Raw genomic sequence first — 7,155 nt, 5'->3', positions numbered from 1 at the left:
TCAAAAGACGGCGTTTCATGTCTAGATGAAATATTTTTAATTTAACTGTTGTATCCATTATTTTTTGGAACTTTTCAACATACCTAACAGTTCAACTTATTTAGTTGCATTTCTGCTTATAACTTTGTTATTTAAACTGCCACTTTGTACCTTTACATCCTTTAGTAAAGCCAAAGTTAACTAAAATATTGTTATATCAGGAATCTGAGTTGATGCTCGAATTTCCTGTCTGAGTGAACATCCTTATCAGATAAAAAATATTATTTTGCATAAACTGTGACAAAATCGTTCGTGAACAGGTGAACAACTTTAAAGCGTAAATTCTTTTCGTAAACAAAGAGAAAACAACTCTTTTTTCTGTAACGGAAAACAAAATTTTAAAAGAAAGCTTTTTAGCATTGATCAAATTTGTGTACAAAAATGTATAAAACCTGTTGCTTTATTTTACAGGAATCATACGCAATGTAAATTACTCAAGGTTAGTTAAATCTGAAGATTAAAATGCTTCTTTTGACTCGATGAGAGATTTTATCAAATTTACTAGAAAATTGACTAAAATTATTTTATTAAAATACATTATGAATAGTCTTAGTCAGATCTTGCTTATAGTCACATCTTCATGACAATTCCAAATCAACAAAATCAATTTTGAGCTTTTATTTCGAAGAACAGTAGATGAAAAATTCAAAAAAGACCTCGAAGTTATCTCAGATTTTGCATAGACAATTCGTTTCAGCTCCATACTTGCATCAACTTTAAGCTCTAATTTAAATATCCTTAAAAATCAAGAGCTAGTCAAAATTAATTAAAATTTCTATTAAAATAAAAAAGTCAAGACATCAAAAGTTTTATTTATAAATATTTTCACATCCATAAACAATAGCACATCCCGCATTGTAAACTTCATTTAATAATTGTATTCCCATAGCAATGAAGAAGTTTGAAACCCGTCGTTTTGTTGGAATGAGTTTTATCATTCCTTTCACATTTTCTTCATCTTGATTAATTGAGTTTGTCATAACTTTACCGTCTTTATTGTTTGCATCATCTTTGAGCATTTCATGGCCCTCCTTCATATGATATCGACGGTTATGACGATACTGATGATGATGATGATGATGATGATGATTTGTAATATGAATGCTTCTCTCAATCCCAACATGAATTTTCCGTATCAATAAATTTCTTTTGTTCATGGCAATATTAGATTTTCTCATTGTTAGTTTCTTCATTATTCTCTTTATCTCAACAATACTCATGACTTTTTCGCTTTTGGCTGTTTCCAATGTAATGTTTTCATCATCACTTTTGTATGATTTCAGCTGAGATTGTACATTTGACTCTGCAGTTTCAATTTTGATTAAATCACGACGAATTTTGAGTAGTTTTACGACTAGATTCGAATAGTTTTCACTGTGAATGAGGAGAATTGTGATTAGGAATGAGATTTTATACGAGGAAAGGATTTGGAATTAAGTTTATTCACACTGTGATAGAATGCTTGCTATTTTGTGGAATTTCATCAAATATTGTATGATCTTTGTGTGGTAAGTTGACCCGAGTGACACAACAAAGTGGTAAAGGGAACTGTAGGTTAACTTCATAATGTCAAATAGATTTGAGGTGTCCTAATGGCTACATGATATCTGTTAAAAACTTATTTGACGGTTCATCACTTTATAGTAGGATTTTGCCAAGAAAACAGCAAGCCTGTATCTCAAATGGTTTAGAGGCGCAGGTAAAGGGTTCGTCTAGTCTTACTAGAAACTCAGGTTTTAATCTGTCTATATCATGCTTTTACATACTATTGAGCGGTTTTGTCGAAACTATTTTATGCTAAGGTACACTATGGTCGATAGCAACGATCGAAATTGCACACGACACGCGGTTCATGGCCTTTCGGCGACCCACTTGTGTACTGTGAAAAACAGTTTGAACACTATTGGCCTAGGCTGCATTGTCATTTAGACTGTTGCTCAGAACTGTCTCATATCTTAGTGTAAGTTGCAAGGTTAACGACTATTGTCTCATAAACAGTGCTCGAAGTCGACATGCATTTTTTACAGAGTCGAGTCAACTCAAGACGTTTCTTCCATACAAAATTCGGGTCGACATCGAGCTCTACTCATAAATCTGTTCATAAATTCTATTCAGTCCCAAATTTCAATACACAAATCCCCAAAAAATGGATGCAAATTTAACTTCAACCTCGACAGTGTGAATGCAAAACTCAATTTTTTTGTGACAATACAATCAAAAGTACTTACAGCACTTGATAGTTCCAATGAAACAAAGCAACGATAAAAAATTTAACAAGAAAATCGAAATAATATTCAACATTATCATCGTCATCGTTCTGAATTGCGCTTTCAAAAATTCTCGTCTCATCTATGCAGTAAAATTGATGGAAAATTGTTATCGCAATGCACAATATGAGAACTGGAATGGATGCTAAAGACAATAGAATAATGATTGCTCTCATGATTTCAGCACAATAATCTGTTTGTGTAGCTATATTCCAAAAAATAAAAGTTAGTTTTGAAAAATGATTGTAAAATGAAATTTTTGGCTATAATTGCAAATGACGTTAATAATTCTTCCTTCTTCTACAAACACCAACAATAATGATGGTGCATTTTAAATTTTTTAAGCTTTCGAGAAAAATAAATATTTATTTACGATGATGAAAATAATTTCATAGTCGACTGAGGAAAAAAAATGTTGGCAAAAATGAGTTAATAAGTTGCTGACATGATGATGATGATGAATTTGCTGGATGGACAAAGTTTTTGGGTTGTGGAAGTGGAAAAAATGTGATTTTGAGAGATTTAGGCTTTCTCAATTTTTAAAACTATCTAATATTGCTGGATTTCTGCCATTTTGGTGTCAAAAATTGCTATTTGAATACCACATGGCCGCCATTTAGCTGTCATGAAGAACTAGTGACATGAGTTGGTTTCACTTAAATATTATGTTGAAAAATTTTTAAGAATTGGAATTAGAGTTCGAAGTCAATTCAGATTTAACATGTAGTCGTGTTGAGCCAAGTCGAGTTTTCCTTACAAAATCAAGTTTGACTTGGGTTTGACTACGAGTTTTGGATTAATCTTGCTAAGAGGATCGTATAATACAATATGTCATTCAAGTGCCAATCATCAAATGCACTCTTGTGACTTAAGTTTGTTTGGGACTTCCATCCTTAAATTATACAGAATCCACATGAACCAATCCACATCTAAGTGTAGCCTTTCCAAATAATTACCCTACGGAGACTTGTTAGATTAGATCCTCACATCACGCATCTGATCCTAGAAACCTTAATCATTAAATAAATATTAACTCACAATCAAACCAATCCATTCAGACACCAAATTTAATTGCTCCAAAAAAAACTTCATCATCATAATAATGCCAAGCTCTTCCCGAAAAATTTATTTTTTCCTCTTTAGATTTTTCACATAGACAACAATAAAAGTTGTGGCTGTACAACAACAACAACTATAAAAGTGAAACTATAGAATGTGTGAAAAAAAAAAAATTATAGGAAAACATAATTCCACCCATAATTTTTCATTTAACCTCTCTGTATGGCTGATAAAGCTTCCATGTTTTGGTGCATCAAGTGCATAATAATAAATCACTAAAAAAAGCTAAATAACAGTTGCAATTCTAGCTGTATTGTATTTGGTGGAATGGCATAAAAAAAAAGTTTATCTTTTCTAACAATCCAGAATATTTTTTGGCACTTGGCGTTTATATGTGCATGGAAGTGCCCACGAATTTGAGAGACATGAAAAAAAAAGTTTTTCTTATTTTTTGCACCTAAATTGTTTTGACATTTTTTCTCGTTTCCATCATGTTGCCTAGCTTTACTCTTTTAAATTCCAATTTTTATATAAACTGTTTCTATTTACGGTACGGACAAAGTTTTTTTTACAACTCTTCAGGCATTTCACCCCTCATCTACATCAGCGTTCGTTTTAATCAGAAGGAAAGAAAGAAAAAAGTTGACGGAAAATTACAAAATGTGTTCAAAATTGTCCTATTTCTCGCTCCTCCATTTTTCTTAACAGCTTTAAGCGAATTTCTTAATTTACAGACGTCAGAATGAATATCGTTAGATGGGGTTTACTCTAATTTCATTAGAATCGTATCAAGTTAAATTTTTAATTGATCGTTGCAGCTGCAAATAATGAAAATGAAACAGTTTTTTGACGTTTTAAAAGGTTTTATTTTGTTTTAGGAAGTAGTAATGCATAAATCTGACATTATAAGATTCGTTTAATATTTAGGGCATATTTTATTAGATTATGAATATCCTCAAAGAGGCATAACTGCAAATGAAAAGAAATAATCTGTCAAATGTGTCTGTGACGTAAAGGAATCGAAATAATCCTGCGATTTATCGACCGAGCTAGTTGTAAACACTTGACTTTTGAGTAACTTGCCATTCAGATGCTTAACAGCCTGATTTACTCGATTACAGCCTGCTCTTCTCTTGAATTGTTCAAATAAACTTCTTAAACATTCTTATAAATTAATTTGAGATATAACGAGTGATAGACATGATAGACATGAATGAACTAAAGAATAAAACAACACTGCATACGAGCTCGAATCCTCAAGCCCATGTATTTGCAATAAATGCCATAAATTAGTTCCAGTTGCTCAACTCAGTTTCAAATTTTTCCTCAATCGATTGAATTTCTTCTTCTAACTTCCTTATAGCTTCTTCCTTCTTCTTGAATATCTCAACAATTGAAACAACTTTTTCTGGATCAGCTTCCCAACCGTCATTAAATTTTATTTTTGGATACTTGTTCTTAATTTGATTGAAGGATTTTATTCTCAATTCATTGTGGTTGTATTTATTGCTTATTTTGAAAACTTCAAAGCAATTTCCATGTGTAATTTGGTCGAGAAGCTTTGTAGCTGCAAAATGTTTAAGGCCCTCGATTTTAAGCTTTCCAGCAGCTGCAAATAGTTGCAGGAAGTTTACATCCTCATCTGGAAATTCATCAGTGTACAAATAGTTCAGAAGATGTTCAAAAATTTCCACAGGAATGTCAATTAAGTTGAAACTTTCAACTTCTGGATTATTTTTGAATGTTTCAGCCAAAACTGGACTTCGAGCAGCTAAAAGAAACTTGTGGACATTGAATTGTTTGTCATCAATTTGTATTTTGAAGTCCTTAGAATTTTCGTCATTGATGAATTTTTTGATGTCACTAAAAAGTCCAGTTTCGAGTTTAAATGTCAAATCATGAATTTGCTGCTGGAATTTATTCTCAAGTTCCAATTTTTCAACTCTTGTATCTTCCAAAACGTTAAGAGAAAGCTTTAAAATCGCAGATTTCATAGCAAAATTGAAAGACTTTTCACTAAAAATCTTCATCATTGCAATTGGATCTTTGAGCTTTTTCAGAAAATTCTTCATTATTTGTTGATCTTTCATGAGGAATTTTGTGTAAAGTTGATTCTTAACTTCGTCCAAGGATGTGCTTCTGTTATAGCATGGATAATTTGAATACCATTTATCATAATCTTGATTACCCTCAAGATCAATGTATTGTAAGTTTTTAAGTCCATCAAGAATATTTGGCTCAATAGTTCCCAACTTATTTTCCCAAAACTCAATCCATTTCAGATGCTCGAAGTCCTCAAACAAGTCTCCAGGCAGAAAATCAATTTTATTTCTATAGCAAATGAATTTTTCCAAATTTTTATACTCAATTAAGTCATTTTTACAGATTTTATCCAATTTAGAGTCTTTAATTCCTAACATTTTCATGTTTGGAAAAGTTTTAGTGAGTCCGGCTGGAACTTGAGTTACAGTACATTCCGAAAAATCAACTCCATAAACGTCTGCATTTGTTTTTTTGGGTTCATGATCACCAATGAATTTTAATTCCGTATCTTTATGAATTAATTGACCTTCAATAAAGCAACAATAAGGCTTTGCTCCGTGCTTAAATGGTAAATCTCCGAATCTGCATTTTACTTCCATGACTGTGGTTGGCAACTATTGAAATTAGTTAATGAATGAGTTTTATATTGAAAAAATAATGAATTTTATTGAAAAAATAATTTTAATTATCACTTAGAAAATGTTATTTACAAATTTTGCTGATATGACTAATAACTACATATAACTTGTTGTTTTCATTTCAAAATTAAAAATTTAAAATTTTAAAATCCGTTATAGAAATTTTAAGGTTTTAATGATTATTTCAGAATAATTTTCATCATAATCATAATCATAATCTGCATAATAGATGCAGGGGAGTATTCAGGTGGAATGGAGGGGGTTTGGTGGTCAAACTCTTGTTGGGTGTTGATTGACTTCCAATTCGCCCCCCGGATACGCTCCTGAAACTTACCATAGAAAATCTCGCGGATAGGTCGCAGTCGCGACAACTGTCCTTAGAGTTATTACACCAAATTCAATCAAAACGCCTTGCCGATCATCACAATAGAGTCATATAACCACTTCAAAGGTACAGTCTCTAAAAAGCTTCGTGCAAAATCATCTTCTTTTGTATCGCTCGTAGTAATTAAACTGAGCATTTACAATGTAAAACTACCTAGCACACCATCATCTATTTCCCAATAAAATTCACAAAAATATTACAACTAAATACTACTCACTGTCATCATCACAAGGTTTAATTTTCAATTTGTTTCACTAGTAAAAAATGTCATCTAATGCATTTTAATGTTTCCTCTCAGATTTCATCATTTCCTCAACGGAATTATTATTATAATGTTTTACACTTACCGTGTATATCGTCGAATAGAGTGAATAGAGTAAGAAATATCATCGGATGGAAGTACAAACGATAGAAAAGAGCATGATAAATGATGCAGAAAGTGGATAATGTGACACTGAGATTTCACCTCGGAACTGTTTCTTCTTTCATTCATTTATTCTCAACTCGACGTTGCCGTTTTTTTTTCTAAGTTTTCGTGTAAAAAAGAGAGAGAAATTTCCCTCAATTATTTCAGTTCAACATAATGATGATGACGGTGATGCTGATGCTAACATTATATTTAAAGAATATGAAGTAATTTGCCAGAATTATATCAAATTGCGCTTATTATTTTTACGTTGAATCATTTCCATTCGTTACATGATGGAAAAATGGAATGTGATCA

Source organism: Chironomus tepperi, unplaced genomic scaffold (assembly GCF_022539635.2).
Source record: "Chironomus tepperi strain 1889 unplaced genomic scaffold, CSIRO-AGI_Ctep_v1 contig_261, whole genome shotgun sequence".
Taxonomy (NCBI): domain Eukaryota; kingdom Metazoa; phylum Arthropoda; class Insecta; order Diptera; family Chironomidae; genus Chironomus; species Chironomus tepperi.
Note: the sequence above shows the minus strand (reverse complement) of the source record.